The sequence below is a fragment of the Monodelphis domestica genome, chromosome 1 (genome assembly GCF_027887165.1).
Source record: "Monodelphis domestica isolate mMonDom1 chromosome 1, mMonDom1.pri, whole genome shotgun sequence".
Classification (NCBI taxonomy): Eukaryota; Metazoa; Chordata; class Mammalia; order Didelphimorphia; family Didelphidae; genus Monodelphis; species Monodelphis domestica.
In genome coordinates, this window is record NC_077227.1 from 31,786,221 (window position 1) to 31,805,958 (window position 19,738).

Below are 19,738 nucleotides of genomic sequence, written 5' to 3' on the forward strand. Positions count from 1 at the left end.
CTTTTCCCCATTCCCTCTTCCCTCTTCAGAACAGAGGATTTTGTCATTCTTGGCCCAGACTGTTCATGAGGTGGGAGCCACAGAATGAAGGCAGGCGGGGAGAGGAATTGGGAGACACAGGCTGGGAAAGAGTACAAAGAGTTGTGGCCTGAGGGACCACAAAGATTTGGGAGATGGATAGCAAAGTGAAGGAGATGCTGGTTCTGGGACCCAGACTTGAAAGAAACGAGGACAGACCTGATCACAATCAGTCCCTTATAAGGGATGGAGGCTGATTGATTGTCTCTCCTCTTGGTCTGCTTTCATGGGAAAACTTAAAACAAATTTTTTTCCAATTATACATTGGTACCATTTTTCAATAACCATTTACTGACCCTTTGTGACCCATGTTCTCTGCTTCCCTCCCACTCCTCCCTCTTCTGCAAGATGGCAGGCAATATGATGGAGACTGTATATGTGTTATCATACAGTACATACTTCCATGCTCATGATGTTGTGAAAGAAGACACTTAGCACTTCCACTAGAGAAAAAGGGAGATAAAGTAAAAAATGATTTGCTTCAGTCTGCATTCAGACCGTATCCGTTCCTTCTATAGCATTAGTCCCTTTGAGTCAGCCTGAATCCTTGCCTTGCAGATAATAGTTGTTATTCATAGCTGATCTTGCACATTATTGCTGTTACTCTGCACAGTGTGCTTCTGGTTCTGTTCACTTCACTTTGAATCAATTCATGTCTCTTCAGGTTTTTTGGTGATCATCTTGGAAAAGAAAACTTTTTTACGGCTGCTAGCTTCTTGGAACTTTCCCAAAACATTTTCATAACATTATATTCTAGAATGTCAAAATGGGAAAGAAACTTTAGAATATAAAATGTAACAATTGGGAGGTCCCTTAGAACCTCGAACTTAGAATGTCAGAACTAGAAATGCCCTTAGAACTTAGCAACTATGTCAGAGCTGGAAATGCCTTTAGAACCTAGAAAGGCACATCTGAGCCAGGAACCTTAGAACATAACATGTGAGGAGTGGGAGGTGCCTTAGAGCCTAGCATGTTGGAATTGGAAATTATCTTAGAACATAGGATATGGAATGGCAGCACTAGAATGCCCTTAGAATTTAGAACCTAGAATATCAGAACTAGAAATGTCTCTAGAACCTTAGAAAGGCACATCTAAGAGGGGTCTTAAAACATAAAATTTCAGAAGCAGGAGGTGCTTTAGAACCTAGAATGTTGGATTTTGAAATTACCTGAGAACCTAGAACCTAGAATGTCAGAGCTAGAATGCCCTTAGAATCTAGAATATCCAAACTAGATATGAACCTTAGAAAGGTACATCTGAGAGGGGCCTTAGAACATAAAATATCAGAAGTAGGAGGTGCTTTAGAACCTAGAGTGTTGGAATTTGAAATTACCTTATAATATAGGGCATGGAACGTCAGAGCTAGAAATGCCCTTAGAACCTAGAATGTCAGAGCTAGACTTCCCTTAGAACCTAGAACCTAGAATGTCAGAGCTAGAAATGCCCATTGGACTTTGAATCTAGAATGCCAGAACTAGGAGGTGCCTTAGCACCTAAAATAGGGGATGATTATGGGAGAGATGTTCCAAAGGAATGAGAATGGGATTGATGATACATGTAGAGGGATGGTCTGTATATAACTTGTTTACACATAGTTTTTTGTATGTTGTCTCTTCATTAGACTGTGAGCTCCTTGAGGGCAAGGAATATCTTTTACCATCTTTGAATCCCTAGCATTCAGCATAGTGCCTGGTACACAGTAGGGGTTTGATAAGTGTTAATTGACTCACTGATGAAGGAGAAAAAGGAAGTTCACAGAAAATGGTCTCTGGAAGGAGCAAAGAGATGGCGTAGGCGGATTGGAGAAAGAAGGGATGGTTTGATAAGGAGATGAAGTCATTTGTCTGTGGTTGGTTAGTTATCATCAGACTCAAGATTCGAACCCAGGTCTTATGATGCTGAACCAAGCCATCTTCCCACTCCTCTCAATGCAAAAGGCAGGTGTGGTTTTAAAACTAATCAGGGTTGATTTTTTAAATAATCTCATGAATGGACCCACTAACCAAAGCTTTCTCTCCCTTTCTTTCAGGACCCCCTGTAAGTACTGAGACCCTGGCTGCAATCTCACAAACTTGAGCTCCTGGTCTATCGGACGGTAACGAGGTCTGGGGATGGGGGAGGAGGTGAAGTGAATCTTGTCTCTCCGGCTGACCTACCCTCAGTTAGATCTGGGAGTTCCTCAGAACCTCTCGTTCAGAGCTGACTCTTCCTCTGGAGCCTCTGTCTGAGTCACAGAAAGGGAAGGAGGCCGCCATATTGTTTCTTTAGCAGGCTCTGCTATTTCTTCATGACAAAGCAGGCTCTGAATGGAAATCCAAGAGACTAGCTTGTCTCAGTAATAAGACACTCTCTTTGTCCTCCTCAGAGAAGGCAATTGTAGGGAGAAGGGTGTACTAATCAATAAGAAAGGAGGCATCTCTCCCTCTCCTCCATGTACAGTTCCATGGAACACATCGCTGCCCACTCACTTGGTGAAAAATGTGAATCCCATTGGGTCGGTGTTGTTTTCCCAGAGAATTTACATGGGCAGCTCCTATTTGGGCCAACTGGCCTTGGCCATATTTTGAAAAGAGATAGGAGAGGAGGGGCTAGAGAAAGCAATGTCGGGGGCGGTGAGTTAAGCCACAGAAGGAGCCATAAATTAGAGGGAGAATGCCTCTCTTCATTCTCAGGTCCCTTGTGGGGGAGGGGGAGGTCTTGCCAAAAGAAAGAACATAAGAAGAGGTGAAGAAGACTCTCTCAAAGGAGTAAATTGATACTCATCAATACAGTAGTGACCTTTCCTTGAGGGACAGTGTTTTGAAAGCCCAACAAAAGGCCCAAAGACCATTTGGGGGCCTATGTAAAGTAACTTAAAAGACCAAACACACGGTGAGGACATCAGATTTTCCTGAAATGGGAAGAATGACATTCTTTGAAATTGGTCCACCCCTAAGGTTATTGAAACCAACAGGAGTCAGAGGACTGTAGTGCTCAAGGGAAGGCATTCCACTATTTGTTCTGCCTCTAAATATATACCTGGGAGAAAGCCTTTCATGATTTTTAATAAGGTCCTTATTTAATATTCCATCTGTTACTTTGAGTGGTAAATTGATCCCATACTGAGAAATCTGTTCTGCCCCCTTGATAGATAAATCACATGGAGATTGGAGAGTCATTTCATCCCTTGAAATGAAAAGGGATGATTTATAATGGCATGCTTTGGATGTCAGATAAAATTCTTAGCATCAGTCTTCCAAAATAAACTTGGCAGTTAGAAAGCCTTAAAGGACCACCTGCTGAAACCAAGCCTTTTTGGAGGCCCCCCTCCCCTTCCTCTTCCTTTTCCCTGACATAACCAAAACTTGGACTGTCTCTCACCCAGATCTCACCTTCCTGGGAATTTGTTGCCCTCAGTTTCCATGACTCGTTAGGTCCTGATGCTTTCTGAAGAAACTCAGCATGTTGCCACAGTGGGACAGATTGTACAAGGTCAGGAAGGGCTTACATTTACTGGAGAGCTCCCACAGAGATTGTTGGGAGCTGTTCCCAAGAGGAGAATGAACAGGATTCCTGCATGAGAAGGGAGATGAGCTAGGATCATTGGATTTAAGGCTGGAAGAGATCTTAGAGATGATCTGATTTAGCCCCCTCGTTTTACAGGACAAATGAAGATTCAAAGGTAAAGGAATTTGCCCAAGATTACACAGATTTGAATTCAGACCTTTAGCCTCCATATCCAGGGCTCTTCCTACTGCTTGCCTTCTGAGATCTCTTTCAAGAGAGTCCTTGAGTTAGTCCCCTAGCATATTAGGTGGTCCCTCTGTGGAGACTGAGTGACCCTAACACCAAGGTTCTATGAGATCAGTCCCAGGGTGGGCTAAAATTGCATCGGAGTCACAGCTTATTCTTTAGCTTTGGAGAGTAGCAGATGCCTGACCCATAAGGAGGGTAGAAATAGTAGTCAAGTCTTGGCTCCCAGTTTCTACTCTACAAAGGTGTCTCCCTGCTGCCGCTCTTTAGAAATGACATATGTGTTTTCTCCCAAGAGATCAGGGCTTTCGAAGCAATAATATATAATGAAATAGGTCCAGGGAGCATAACAATTAAAATTACAGGATTGTAGGGTAAGAGGGCTTGTAGCTGCCCCCCCCAAATGCACAGGAATTGGAGCCTAGAAGACCCAGGTTCAAAATTTGGTGCCGATGCTTACCGACCATGTGAAATTGGTAAGTCCTAATGCTGTATCTCAAGTTTCTTCCTCTGGAAGTCAAACCCAAAATCTTTTATAGTCCCTTCCAGATCAATATGGCAGCCTCCATCTCAGCTTCATATACAGAGAGGCAGGTCTGGGGGAGTGGACAGGACAAGATGTGACTGTGTTGTAGCTGAGTAACAGTCTTTAATATTAATATGACCCTTCAAGAGCTTCTTGCTTATGTCACTCAACAACTCTAAGAGGTAAGTACCATTATCTCTCGTGGAGAGATGAGGAGACCAAGGTTCAGAAATGTTGAGTGAATGTAATACCCCCTTTGTCCTGAGGTGGATTCTATTTGTCCCGCATTAAATTTAATGAGTTCTCTCTCTCTCTCTCTCTCTCTCTCTCTCTCTCTCTCTCTCTCTCTCTCTCTCTCTCTCTCTCTCTCTCTCTCTCTCTCTCTCTCTCTCTCTCTCTCTCTGTCTCACTCTCTCTTTCTCTCTCTCTCTCTCTCTTTCTCTCTCTCTCTCTCTCCCCCCCATTCTTTCCCAGGGTCCTGCAGGAAGACCTGGACTTCCGGTAAATAGTTTTCATTTCTCTTTTCTTGGCCTCCCTTTTTTCCTTCATCCTTCTCCCTCATCTCTTTCACTCTGGCTTTTTGGGTGATTGTAATCTTTTCCTACTCCACATACACTCCACTCCTTTATTTAGTTGGTTGACTTATCCCATGGGACCAGGGAAGGAGATCCTTCACCATTCACCATCACTGCTTCTGTGTCCAAATAAGAAGCTTTCCCTCTCTCTTTGACAAAATCCTGGGATCCAAAGCTGAATAGATATTAGCCTCTGGAGACAGAGCATCTTTGACCTTTTGTCTGCTGCTAGAACCCCTGAAGAACAAACTATCCCCCATACACTCCTAAATAGACTGGACTTCATGTTTCTTTGGTATTCTCACTCTGTACCAAGAACAGAATATTGGTTTTTCCCAAGTACCAGATCTGAACACTTAGCATCTCGACAGCTAAGTTAGTGTGCGAGATGTCCTAAAATCATGTCACTGACTCTCAGCTCTCACTGCCCCCTTTCCCACTACTCTACTCCCATGGACACTGAGGTAGAAGAGGGTTCCTACCACATAGAAATGAGACCATTTTGCATTTACCTGATTCATGGGTTGTTTCGGCCAAAGAATTCAGCACTAGGTAGCTAGTTTACTGGTTAGAAGTCACTCAGTGGGAAGAGTGTATTGCCGTGAACCTTTCATAAAGGCTGAAGGATTTTACATAAAATGTGTAATATATTTGGGCTTCAGTTTCCTTATTTGTAAAATGAGGAGGTTAGATTTCATGACATCTGAGGTTCCTTCCAGCTCTTGAACCATGCCACTATTATACTTTACAGGAGGGCATAGGGAAGAGTCAAGGATAGCTGGCCTGCCAAAAAACATTTATTAATCACTATAAGTCAAGCACTAAGCAAAACCCTGAGGATACAAAGAGAAGCAAAACAAAACAAATAAAAAAACCAGTCCCTGCCTTCAAGGCACATACATTCTATGTAATAACTAGGTACATCTAAGAGAGATACAGAAGAGATGGAAGGTAATCAGAAATAAGAAGGCAAAGAGAGTTTGAGGGAATGGGAAAACCCCTGAAAAAGGTAGGATTTGAACTGTCTTGAAGGAAATCAAAAGAATGACTAGATGTCGCAGGCACAGGGGATCCATGCAAAGACATGAAGATAGGAATGGGAGTGTCATGATTGAAAAGTTGCCAGTTGACCAGTGTAGACAAACTGTCGGGTAAATGAAGAGTGGCAGAGTGGCAGAAGACTGGAAAGGTAGGAAAGGACCAAGCTACAAAGGGCTTTAAATGCCATGCCAAGGGCTTTCTAGTTGATCCTGAATGGGAATGGGGGATTACAAAAGACTACTGATTGAATACGGTGGTGATGTGGTCTTGCCTTTGCTCCAAAAAGATCCCTTTGGCAGCTGAGTGGAGCATGGGCCAGTTTGGGAAAAGATTTGAAGTAGGGAGATCCATGAGAAGGCTGTTGCAATAATTAAGGTATGAGATGAAAAGGGCCTGAACTAAGGTTGCAGCTATGTGAATGAAGAGAACGGAATGTCACAAGAGATGTGGAAGAGGCTCTCTCCACACAGGATTAAGATCATTTTGCATTTTACTTTGATTCATGGGTTTCCTTGGCTAAAGAATTCATCACCAGGTGGCCAGAAGGTAGAGACAAGATTTATTGGAGGAGAGTAAAGAGTCAAGGATGGCACAGTTGAATGTTTGGAAGAAACGGGAGAATGGTAGTGCCCTCCATAACAATAGGGGAGTCAAAAAGATAATGAGTTTTTGCTTCAGATAGTCTATTGAGATGTACATGGAATGTCTAATTCAAGTGTCAAGGAGCAGTTAAAGATGAGACTAATTCAAGAGGGACTCTAGAGCCAATTATTTGATCCATCATGCTCTGCCTCTTAATTTCATGGGCAACAGGGAGCTTTTTTTTTTTAATTACTCTTACCTTCTGTCTTGCTTGGAATCAATATTGTGTATTCCAAGGCAGAAGTAAGATAAGGGCCAGACAATGGGAGTTAAGTGGCTTGCTGAGAGTCACACAACTAGGCAGGGTCTAAGGCCAGATTTGAACTTAGGATCTCTTATCTCTAGACCTGCCTCTCAATCCACTGAGCCACCCAGCTGCCCCTGCAATGGGGAGCTATTGAAGGTTGAGTAAGGATCTTATAAAGTTATCGTTCTACTTAGCAGACCTAGCGGATGAGGGCTAGCACAAAGATTAAATTGGGAAACTAAGGATATGGCCCATAAGAGCCCAGATCTATAGTTGAAACTGCTTTCCTCTCTTTTGGTTGGAATAGACCTCAGATGCCAGCTAGTCCAACCCTCTCATGAGGGAGGACTAAGGCTCAAGAAAGATGTGACTTCCCTAAGGTCATACAAGGAGTAAATGTCAGAGTAAGGATTTGAACTTGGGGCTCAGACTCCATAACCTTGGGGACTAGAAGAACTAACCCAACACTACAAACAATACAATCTACTTGAGGGAAAGAATATATTATAATCTATTTAGGAATCAGAGAACCAACCATCTTCCCTAACTCTAAAGTAGTATTCAATTTAGGCAGAGCTATAACTAGGATGGAATGGTCAAGACTTTGGCTCAGGGTGCCAATATTTAAGAGGGCACTGATCCTGACCTGGTCCTACCCCTTCCCATCAGGGACCCTTCAGGTGAGTTCCTCTCCATAGTCTCACCTTGTGGATCTCCCTCCTAGGGCATTTCCTTCCCTCAGTGGCCACATACCTGGCCCTATATCTAAACCCTCCCCTTCCCCCCTCTCCCTTCCTCCTACACTAGGCACAAAATTCCTGCACATGCCTCTGGATTAGACTCTCCAAATCTGAAGCAGAATGATTCCAATTCTCCCAAGCATTACGTTATTTCCTCTCTTCCCTAGTCCTCACCTTTCAAAAGGTAATAACACTGCAGTCCTTTAACAGCCAGTGACTACTATAGTTCATGAAACTAAACAGCTCCCTCCTGAACCAGTTACTTTAATAACAAAAGACATTTGGGACTGTACTTGGCTCCGTAGTACTTACTAGCAGCATTACAACTAGCAACTGACTGGGAGGACTCGTGGATCGACTCCATGAAATCCTGGGAGGAGTGTGGGCAGGGGTTAAATGCATCAAACCCTTGGGGGCAGCCTTTTTTTCTTCCAAAGTCCACCTTTAAAAAACATTTAGGGTAGAATTCACAGAGCAGAAGCTACTAGACACCATTTCCAAACTCTTCACCAAACGGTACCTAATCCTAACCCGTGCATTTTATGACCAAGACTGCAAATAACATTAATTTCAAGTACTCACATGTGTATATCTAATAGATACACCAATATACACATCATGAAATGTCATTCAAAAGCCAAATGCTTAACTGTGTTCAACTTATGGCAAAAAAGACCATTCGGAGAAAGGCCAGGAAGGAAGAGGCGTCAGTAAACTCATGGATCATGGCTCTGCCTATACCTCTATTGTGAGGGATTGTCATCTATGAACCTCCTAGAAAGATGGATTTCAGATCCTCTTAGAATCACAGATTCAGAACTGGAAGAGATAGTAGAGGTCCTCTAGTCCAACCTTCCCATTCCCTAGATGATGGCATTGAGGCTGGGGGTGGGGGTGGGGATTGTTCATCAATTTGCCCAAGACACCCAGGTAATAAGTGGAAAAGCTAGGATTTGAACCTGGGCCCTCTGAGTCTAAATCTAACTTATTCCACAGTTCCACACACTGATCCTAGAATCCCTGCTATGAGAATTCCAATCAATTCAACAAGCATTTATTCATGACTGCCATGTGTCACACACTGGTAGACACACTAGACAGGAATCAGGAAATTGATTGGGAGAAGATGGGTCTACACCTGAACTGTGTAATTCACCATGTGGCTTTGGTCTAGGCATTTCCCTTCCCTGGGCCTTGGTTTCCCCATCTGCAAAATCTGGAAGATTGAGTTAGCTGATAGCTAATCAGTCAACAACCACTCATTAAGTGTGCCAGACTCCATGCTGGGTGCTGGGGATACAGTGACCCAAACAAAACAATCCCTGCCTTTCTGGAGCTATCCAAATCCCTTTAGGAAAATCCTTTGCTCTTGGGCACTCCTGACTTTCAGGAAGGTGGAATGTTTTACTGAAAACAAATGACGGATCTTGACACCAGAAGTGTAGACAAGCTCCCAGTGGGTGAGTCTGTTCCTAGTTATTCCCTGTCACCATTTTGACATAGACATTGCATGATTCCAGTGGTTCTCTCCATTGGTCTGTCTGCTTTTCAGGTCATGTCTAGCCTCCATAAGGGGAACAGACTGAGAGCAGGCCCCAGGACTGCCCACAACTCACTAATTTTCCAGCTGGGCTATAGAACCCAGCAATTCCTCCACCAGACACACTTGGTCAGATACCATCTTGTTTTCTGCGTTCAAATGATTTCCGTTCTTCCCGGCCAACAGTGAACTCCAGTTCCCCACCCAGAATTTACAAGGTCTGCATTTGTATGATGGCAAAAAAACATTTTTTACTGAGAGGAGAGGCAAACCCTCAATAAGGAGATTTCCAGAGTGGGAAGATGTAACCCCTGGCTACCAAACAAAGCCATTTCCCAGAGCAGCTGAATCTTGTGATTTGGCTCTGACTTTCCCGTCTTTTTTAAGGGTAGGGGATGGGGGGAAATAGATAGACTTTTACTCATCTTACCCAAATGTCCTGGGATGACCAAACCAGAGTGAAAGTCTTCAGTTTTAGCCTAGTATTTGCTAAGGGGAGGGTTGCTTTCAGTGTTTATTTTCTGTAAAATAGGTGCAGCCACCCTCATCAAAGCATGCCACCTGGAACTGTCAGGTCAGCGAGACGAACTGGGAGAAAGGGACATTGGCAGGACCACTGGTCTTGGATCTAGACCCAGCTCTTCCTCCAGTAACTTCCCAGCACAGTGATTGTAGGCAAATCACTTTTAAGTGTCTGAGTCTCTGTTTCCTACTCTGTAAAATAGGGGTTTGATGGAATTCAATTTAACAAACCCTTATCAAGCATATGGTGGGAACTGTGCTGGGTACTGGCCATAGAAAGGCAAAAAGAAAAATGGCCCCTGCCCTCAAAGAACCTCCATTCCATTGGATAGAATCGTCATTATTTATCTCACATGGTTGTTGAAAGGAAAGTGCTTTGTCAATGAGCAAATGCTATGGAGAGAGGAATTATTATTTTTGTAGTCAATATTGCCATCTGAAGTTGAAAGGACCCTTATAGCAACCATTCCAGCCTCCTTGCTTTTATAAAAGAAGAAACTGAGGCTCAGAGAGGGACTATAAGTTACTAAATGTCACACAGCTGGTTAATGGAAGAAACAAGGCTAGAGTCTAGGTCACTCAACTCTGAATTTCTTTCCATTCCTCACTGGCAAACATTTATTAAGCACCTACTATGTTCCAAGTACTGTGTGTGATGCTGGGGATACAAATGTAGAAAAAGAAACATGCCTTACCCTTAAGGAGCTTATATTTTATTGGTAGGAAATAACAGATAAGAAAATATAAAATATAGATAGGATGAATGTAAAGAGTTACAGATAATGTATAATGTAAATAAATATTGATCATGAATAGTTTTTTGGACATAAGCATATGGATTCGTGTGAATAATGAACCCCGCTGGTGTAGTAGCATTAATTGAATTCACATGGACTATTTTGGGGGGGTTGGAACTAATGATCGTATTTTATCAAGGATAACTTCAAATAGTTTGAATTTGAATGCAGGTTGCCATTTCAGGAAATTCCTTATCCACACTAATCAGCTCTCTGTGATATTCTAAATGTATACAAATTAAATTCAAAGTGCAAAGTTGGGGAGGGCGCTGGTGGGCTCCACCACATTGTGGCTGCCTAGCGATGTGGTATGTATTCCAAATCCATGGGCGTTTTGCCTACGCTCCCACGAGCCCCCACATGGGAAGGCATCCACATTTTAATTTGTCACGAGGCACATCGCTGGTGGCTACTCATGTAAAGCATGTTCTCATGCCCAGGAGACTGCCAGGGTGACTTTAGCATCCTTGATTGAAGGCTGACTCCATGCCCCTCTACCCTCATCTGATCTCTTTTGCCTTGCTCCTCAGGGAGACAAAGGCGCCCTTGGGATCCCGGGACGAGTGGTGAGTTGAAACCTGCATCTTTCTGCTTGTGTTGCCCACATGCTTGCTTCTTGGGTCCTGGCTCCGCCATCCAGACCATCTGAGTTTGGCAGTGGGTGAACCTAGAGCCCATTCTATCTAGAGAAGGATGGAGTTAAAGGTCCCATCCACAGGCTGGAGCAAGGTTTCTGCCCTCCACATGGGAGTCTGCCATTATACAACAGTCTCCACTATGCAGAAACCTGCCATAACAGAATTCAAAAGTCAGGAACAGATTCAAGACACACTCCCAGAAGACTCACAAGAATAGAATTCTTAGACCATATGTGAAAGATTTCTCCCTGCAGTGTGTGGAGGCCAGTTCAAGGCCAATGGCTGATATTTAGATGTCCTGTGGGTTCTGCCTGGAATCGGCTCTGGGCAACAAGGGTGGGAGTCCAAAAGAACATGGACACCCACTTTTCCCATCCCCTTGCCCTAGGTCGGTGCCCATCCAGGACCCAAATAAGCTTCACTTTTAAAGAAACTGTTTTTACAGCCAACCTTTGGGGAATCCGGCTATTTCACAAAGCAAGATCGACTTTAAGCAGCAAAATCCAACCCAGAATCCTTAGAAAATTTGTAAAAAGGCTGAGATTTATAATGTTTGGGAATGAAAACCCCCAAATGATGATTAATATTTAATGTGTGCCTTTTTATTAGTGTATTTGGATTTACACAGTATAGTATATCCACGAATTCATTGGATCTTCATGGTAGCCTTGGCTGCCAGGAGCATAAGTATTATTATCCCCATTTTACAGATGAAGAAACTGAGTTTCCGAGATGCTGAGTGACTTGCTTCCAAATCATATAGTCCCTAAGTGACAGAGCCCAGGTACAAAGTCAGACATCTTGATGCCAAACCCAGGGATCTATCTCTCTGCTATATTATAGCTGCCTCTCTAACTATCTGTCCTGAGGGTGTTTCCAACTTGAAAGTATAATTGCTTCCAGTCAGGAGCCTCTTCTCCTTGGGGAAAGAGGGCAGATCCTCAAGGCATGTAGTGCTGTCCTTCATCTCTGAGTGTCACGTAGGAAGAACCTAGAGTAGGACCAAGGAGCATGGTCTAGCTCTTGCCAGGGACAACTTGTATGTGGACAGAAAGTGGGAGTTGGCTGGATCCCCGCCAGGCATGCCAGCATATATCATGGATGCTTTCCTATTGCCCTTCCAGCTCTCCACCATGGCTATTCACCATATCCCAGTGGATAATTCCACCCTGGCCTGTGTTAAAGGGAAATTAGCAGGAGCAAGAAATCCTGCAGGGCAGAAGAAGCTGCCTGCCTGCTAATTTCCCTTTAACACCTGCCACCAGCTCTGCCCTCTTTGTCATCATTGTCATCCTCCCTGATCCATCCATCCATACCCAGCCCCTTGTCCCACCCCCACACCATCACTGGAGCAGACTCAGGCATATCAACCACATCACAAATATGTTTTCCCCCAAGATCCCTACAGACCACAAACAGTCATTAAGATTATTAGGGTAGCCTGGAGGGGACGAGTACAGTAAACTTCAAGTAGGGACCACAGTCCCAAGTGTGGTAGGATTATTCGAGAGGAAATCTATGTTTTCAATGGAAAAAAACCCCTTCGGTGCTTACTGTGTAAAATATATTTTAGTTTAGTTTTAAATTGGGTTGGAAAGTGGCAATTATTTCACTGGCTTTGGAAGCTCCTGGGAAAGAAATCTCAACCAACCAATGCAGATGGGCAAAACTGCCACAACTGAGTCTTACAGAGGTGATGGGGGCATTGACCACCAAGACACCTGTTCTTGGCCCCCCAGACTCAGCTCTTCCTTAATCAGAGGCCAGCCTGCCAAACTATTCTACCACACTCAGACTAGGAAGACAAAAATGAAGCTGCCCTCCCTCTCCATCGAGGAGCTCACATTTTGCTGGGATTCCAGGTCTGGGTTGGACTAGCCATTCCCTGATGTTGCTTTAAGTTGTAAGTTTCTAGGATTCTGGGATAATGGGGCTTCCCTTAATTTCCACGAACTCATTGATAGGTGCTCTCCCTTCTTAGCACCTCAAGAACTCTAAATTTAGATTAATTTAAACATGATGAAAAAAATTCATTGGTTTTGGGGTGAGAGCACAGCTTTACCACTTGCTCCATGTGTAATCTTAGACAGGTTCCTTGATCCTGCTGAGCCTCAGTTTCCCTTCTCTGTAAAACAGTGATTATAGATCACAGACTTAGTTCCAAAGGCGACCTTTGAGGCTATCTAGTCTCATTTTACATAGAAGAAAACTTATGGTTCAGAGGGGAAGGAATTTGGCCAAGGGCCCACAACTAGTAACCAGCATAAGACTTTTCTTCCTTACTTCGGGGGAAGATGCTTTGTAAACTCTAAGGCACTGTAGAAGTAGATCTGCCATCATTATTATTATTATCATTGTCATCATTACCACCACTCTCACACAGCGTCACAGCTGGCCAATCTATGCTGTAGCTGGTGCTTGAAGTAAGAAGCAGATGTCATCGTCTTCCTCCCCCTTGGATTTTCAGGAGGGCCCAAAGCCATCCCACCAGGCAGCAGACATGCCTAATGGAATCCCTGCATAAACAATCCCACTTCCTTATTTCCCTAATGGAAACACTAGACAAGCCATCCAGCTTCCTCTTCCCCCTCTCTTACTTCAAGGTCTTGGCTCTACCTATTGCCAAGGAAAGCAGAGAAGGCATTTCCCCTCTGGTCCTTCGACATTGGGGGCAGGAACTATGTCCCTCACCCTGTGCTGAGAACATGTGGGAAGGGCCAAGAAACAACTAGCCTGCCCCACCATTGAATGCCATGTGCTCATAAGGATTTAAGAGTCAGAAGGGACCTTAGGGACCACCGAGTTCTCCTTTGGCAGAGAAGGAAACTGAGCTCTGGCATAATTGAATATGAATCTCCTCCAAGGCAAAGCTCAGAGTGTTGCCATAAAGAGAGTGCTGAACTTGGAGTCAGGAGGACCACAAATAATCAGCTCAGTCTCTGGGCCTTACTTCTCTCATCTGTAAAATGGGATGATAATAACTGCACCTACTTCCCAGGATTGTTGTGAGGATCAGAAGGAACGATACAACCTTTTAAGTTGGCATTGCCAACCTCAAATGATTATGTAAATGTGAGCTCTGATCATTATCAGTATTTTGTGGGCTTAAGACTGGATGAATTAGGAAGAGTCTGATCCCTCCACCCAGTATGCCTCCAGAGACCAAGTATCATGCAAGGTGGGAGTTTCTTCATGTCCTCCAAGGTCTCCTGGCTTTTAAAGGTTGTGCCCAGCCTGTCCAGTGTATCTGAAGGTAAAAATTGCTTCATGAGACTGCCTGTCTGGGATACTGGCATAAGTTGCCCAGTGGTCTTCTTCATTGTGCTCTAAATTCAAGGATTATAACGATATATAAACCAGAGTTGGAAGGGGCTTTGGAGATTATCTCCAGCAGGCCAGGCCCATCATTGGAGAGTTGAGAAAACTAGCGCCTAGGGAGAGAATGGGCCAGAAGGCAGGTTATGCAGCCAGGAAGGAGTGGAGCCAAGGTCTGAACATAGGACTTCTCACTCCAAATCCAGAGAGAGATACTATCCTTCAATTGTCATGAGTTGCATTGTATGAGGGGATTTGCTCTTCCTTGACTAGGGAAAGGGGGACTTAAGGCTGGTCTTTAGTCACTTTGTCTAAACTGAGGGGTCTTCAATCAGCCTGCTCGTCCCCTGTCCTACCTACTTGGTCCCAAACCTCCGTCTGTGGAGTTTTCATTGATTGGTCATCCATCATCCCACATTCCCCCTGCCTTCCCATCCTGCTTCACCAGTCCATCCATGGCTTGTCTGGCTGCCAAAGCATTGACCTTGTGGAATGCTTGTACTCCCCACTCAGCACACTTGACCATAATAGAGGAATCCCAAGAGGACTTTTCCTCCCACCAGAGCTCTTCATCCAGGCCAGGAAACAATTCGTTTCTGGTCAGCTTTTCTGATCTGGATGTGAGTTCTCCAAACTCCACACACATACACGTGTGTGCGCGCACACACACACACACACACACACACCACATCCCACACCACATGCTTTCTCTCAATCCCAATTTCTCTCTCCTGTCTCTCTCTCCTGTCTCTCTCTCTCTCTCTCTGTCTCTCTGTGTCTGTCTCTCTCCCTCTCTCTGTCTCTCTGTTTCTCTCTGTTTCTCTCTCTCTCTCCTCTCTCTCTCTCTCTCTCTCTCTCTCTCTCTCTCTCTCTCTCTCTCTCTCTCTCTCTGTCTCTGTCTCTCTGTGTCTGTCTCTCTGTCTCTCTCTGTCTCTCTCTCTGTCTCTCTGTCTCTCTCTGTCTCTGTCTCTCTCTCTCTCTCTCTCTCTCTCTCTCTGTCTCTGTCTCTCTGTGTCTGTCTCTCTCTCTCCCTCTCTCTGTCTCTCTCTCCCTCTCTCTGTCTGTCTGTCTGTCTGTCTGTCTGTCTGTCTGTCTCATACAGACACATACACACACAACCACACACATATGGGTGCATATGCTGGATGAATTTCTTACACAGTGCCAACCCCACCTTGGGTCCTCCTCAGTCTACCAGTTTTCCCTTCTGTAATAGATGAAGTCATAGACAGGGGTTAGAAATGGACCCCAGGATCATCCCAGTGATTTCCTTGTTGAGGGAGAGGATTCCCAGATGAGAGGATGCCCCCTTCCAATGCACCTTCTCTGCAACTTATTGTCTTAGAGTTGCCTAGAACACCAAAAGATTAAAATGACTTACAGAGTTACACAGTCCATAGATGTCAGAGGCAAGATTTGAACCCTGGTAAGACCAACTTCTAATCACTAGACCAGGCTGCTTCTGACAGTGATAATAATAATAGCAACAAGCATAGCTCCCATTTCTAAAGCACTCTTAAAATTCCTTCCTCATAACCACTCCTTGAAGTAGGTCACACATGCACTATTATCCCAAGGATTCGAACCCAGATTTCCCAACCTTGAGTCTGGCATTCTTTCCTTAAACCACAATACAAGTGACATGAAGAGGGCTGGGAGGTGGGCTGAAGAATGGAACTTCCACCTACATATCCAGACATGTGCTTGTTTGAACACGGAACCCAGCACGCACCAGCAGCTATCTCATTTCTTTTGTCATGGCTGGGGATGGGGCATGCCATTGGGATCCATGTGCCATTGATACTGATTCCCATATCTTTTTCTCTCTTTTCTCCCTGCTCTCCTTGGTCTCGCCTTTTGTGTCCTCCCTCTGTCTCCCCTTCGCTCTGTTTTACATGTGGCTGGTGTAACTGACCCCAGGGACTCAAGGGCCAACCAGGAGAGAAGGTGAGTCCATTCTTTCCTGATTGTACTTCTGCTCCTCTGTCTGTACCCCTTTGATTTCCTACTGCCCCAAAGCCTCTTAGGAAAGACTAAGGAGAAAGCTCACATGTAGGACCTTCGAGGCTCTCTAGTCCAGCCTCTTCATTGCATAGAACATGAACTAAGGCCCAGAGAGGGAAAGCAGCTTGCAGAAGGTTATACAAGTAGGACATGGCAGAGGCAGGACTGGATCTCAGGTCTCCTGGGTCCTGTGAGCTATAAGTTGCAAAGAAATAAATTCCATTTTAGGGCCAGGAAGAACCTTGTGAATAACAGCTCTCCTAAAGCAGAATGAATTGTTTTGGGGGAGGTAGACCAGCACGACTTCACTGAAGGTCTGCAGCAAGGATCGAATAACCTTTTAGGGTGAAGGCGATGGAGGGAATCCGTGATCTTGGCCCAGTTAGAATCTAGAGACCATTTCCAGTTCTGAGTCTGATTCAGTGACCCCAAATCCCCTGTTCCTTCCACTATGCAATTTATTGCCTTTCAACTTTGTTCAGTGTGTAAGTGCCGGACCATCACATCTGCTCTCTGTACCTCTGACCCCAGCAGTGAGGCCAGATCCTTTCCACCCCCTCCAGTCTCCCAGCCTGGTTGTTTTGATTTCATTCATCCCACTACTATTATTGTTCTCCAAACTGGGTCAGGAAATGTGGGCTGGTCTTTCTGGCTTTCCGATAACACAAGCTTCCTCCTCCTCCCCCTGTCTCCCCTTCTTTCTCCCCACTCCCATATATACCATGACTGGCCATGTGGGCACATGGGCACAGATCCTTCATTACCATCCCCTCCTCCTTGGATTCCTTGGACAAAGTAGAGACTTTGTGCCCAGAGCAAGGAGGGCTGGGGCCTCTGGCCTCCCCTCTTTTCCACATCCAGGACATCATCTCCACCAGGAGGATGCTCTTGTTGATAGAATTAAGATTAAGAAATCCAAATCTTTTAGTTGACTCACTTTTTTTAAACCCTTAACTTCCATCTTAGAATCAACACTAAGTATTGGTTCCAAGGCAGAGGAGTGGGCTTAGAAGTCATAAGATCATAGATTTCGAGTCTGAAGGGACCTTAGAGGCCATCTAGTCCAGTCCCCTCATTTTACAGATGTGGAAACTGAAGTCTAAAAAGAGTGCATGACTTGTCCATGCTCATATGAATAATAAGAAGCCAAAGCCAGGATGCAACAAAGCTAGGCAATGGGGGTTAACACAGCTAGGAAGTGCCTGAGGTCAGATTTGAACCCTGGTCCTCTCATCTCCAAGTCTGACTTTCTATCCACTAACTTACCTAGCTGCCCTTCAATCTCCAAGTTTGGCTTTCTATCCACTGAGCTACCTGGCTTCCCCTTAACTCTATTAAGAGATATGCTTTCCTTAGGGAAAAGGGCAATGATTTGGATGTAGAAAAACTAAAATAACTATCTGAGAGTCCTTGTAGAAGGATGACTGGTAGAGATGAATTTATTGCAGCCATATAACCTTTTTTCCTTTTCATTGATTTTTCCTCTACATCTTGTGCAGAATAGTAAGACACTGAATTTGGATATCTTACAGATCTCCATTCAGTTTGGGTCAGAACACATCAGCCAAGATGATCCCTAGCATCTCCTTCCAGAGCTAACCCTCCTGTGTCCTTAGCCCACTTCCATCTGTCCTGGTGCTTCTCTCTTCTCTTCTTCCAGTTCCAATCCTGCCACTGGTCCCAATCCAGATTAGCCCTAGGATATGGATCATCGGCCACCTTGGACCTAAGCACACAGCAGTCCTCAGGCTCCTAGAGTGGGCTCCCAACTCATTTTATACTTTAGCTCTAGGGCAAGAGTCCCAGGCAGTTTGGGGTGGTGAAAAGACCTCAGGATTTGGAGTCAGAGGACCAGCATTTGCATCCTAGCTTTGGCTTCTTACTATTCATGTGAGCATGGACAAGTTATGTACTCTTTTTAGGACTCAGTTTCCTTATCTAGAAAATGAGGGGACTGCATTAGATAGCCTCCAAGGTCCCTTCAGATTCAAAATCTATGATCTCATGACTTCTAAGGTCTTATCTCATTGGAAGCTAAGGAGCCCATCCAAGTGGTAAAGACAATCAAGGCTTCAAAAGACTAGTCCTTAATGAGTACATTAGAAAAAGCAAAGGCCTTCAAGTCATAGGCCCTGAGTCAAATCCCAGCTCTGCAACTTAGTACCTGTGTCACCTTGGGCAGGTTGTTTTCTTTTCTTCATTTGTAAAAATGAAGGCTTTGGGCACCATGACCTCCAAGTCTTGTAGCTCTCCAACTATGATCCCATGATCTCTAAAGCACCTTCTAGCTCCAGATACCATGATATTTTTAATGACCCAAATGCCCCAAGACCAAGGACAGAAAGGCCATCAATCTGTAAAGCTCCCCTAACCCTCATTGTTGCTCCAGGGCTGCACCAAATCCAAACTGGCCTGTGAGCAACTAGAAACTGAGAGACGGTAAAGCCCATTTTCCCTCATTCATTGTCTCTAGTATTTTCAAGAAGATTTCAGCCAAGGCAAGGGAGAAAGTCATCAATTCAGGCTACTGTGCCCCTTAATCTGGGTAGGCCCATCTAGCCAACCTCTGTTCTTTGGAACCCTCAGCTAGGATGATATTCAAGAGGTTTGTTGCAGGAGAATGGGTGTTGTCTCCCTCCCATAGCCAATGCACAATTCCACTGGGTTTTACATGTGTCATTGGTCAAGATCTATTTCCATAATATTGATATTTACACTAGGATGATCATCTAGGGTTTATAACCCCAATCATATCCCCATTGACCCATGTGATCAAGCAATTGTTTTTCTTCTGTGTTTCTACTCCCACAGATCTTCCTCTGAATGTGAATAGTGTTCTTTCTCATAAGTCCTTCAGAATTGTCCTGGATCATTGCATTACTATTAGTAGCAAAGTCCATTACACCATATTGTTCCACAATGTTTTACTTTCTGTGTACAACATTCTCCTGTTTCTGCTCCTCTCACTCTGCATCAGTTCCTGGAGGTCGTTCCATTTCACATGGAATCCCTCCAGTTCATTATTCCTTTCAGCACAATAGTATTCCATCACCAACAGATACCACAATTTGTTCAGCCATTCCCCAATGGAAGGGCATCCCCTCGTTTTCCAATTTTTGCCAACACAAAGAGCACAGCTATGAATATTCTTGTACAAGTCTTTTTCCTCATTAACTCTTTGGGGTACAAACTCAGCAGTGCTGTGGCTGGATCAAAGGGTAGACAGTCTTTTAGCACCCTTTGTGCATAGTTCCAAATTGCCTTCAAGAATGGTTGGTCAATTCACAACTCCAACAGCAATGCATTAATGTCCCAATTTTGCCACATCCCCTCCAGCACT

General features: G+C 44.4%; 1 protein-coding gene across 1 annotated transcript in view; it reads left to right on the forward strand.

The window, feature by feature from the left end:
- The first annotated feature begins 4,812 nt into the window (after positions 1 to 4,812).
- Positions 4,813 to 19,738, forward strand: part of LOC100619480 (collagen alpha-1(XIII) chain) — a 127,088-nt gene continuing 112,162 nt past the window's right edge. The window contains exons 1-3 of the mRNA XM_056796487.1: positions 4,813 to 4,838; positions 10,972 to 11,007; positions 16,315 to 16,341. The gene's annotated coding sequence lies outside the window, so the exon portion shown is untranslated. The remainder of the gene's footprint in view (positions 4,839 to 10,971; positions 11,008 to 16,314; positions 16,342 to 19,738) is intronic.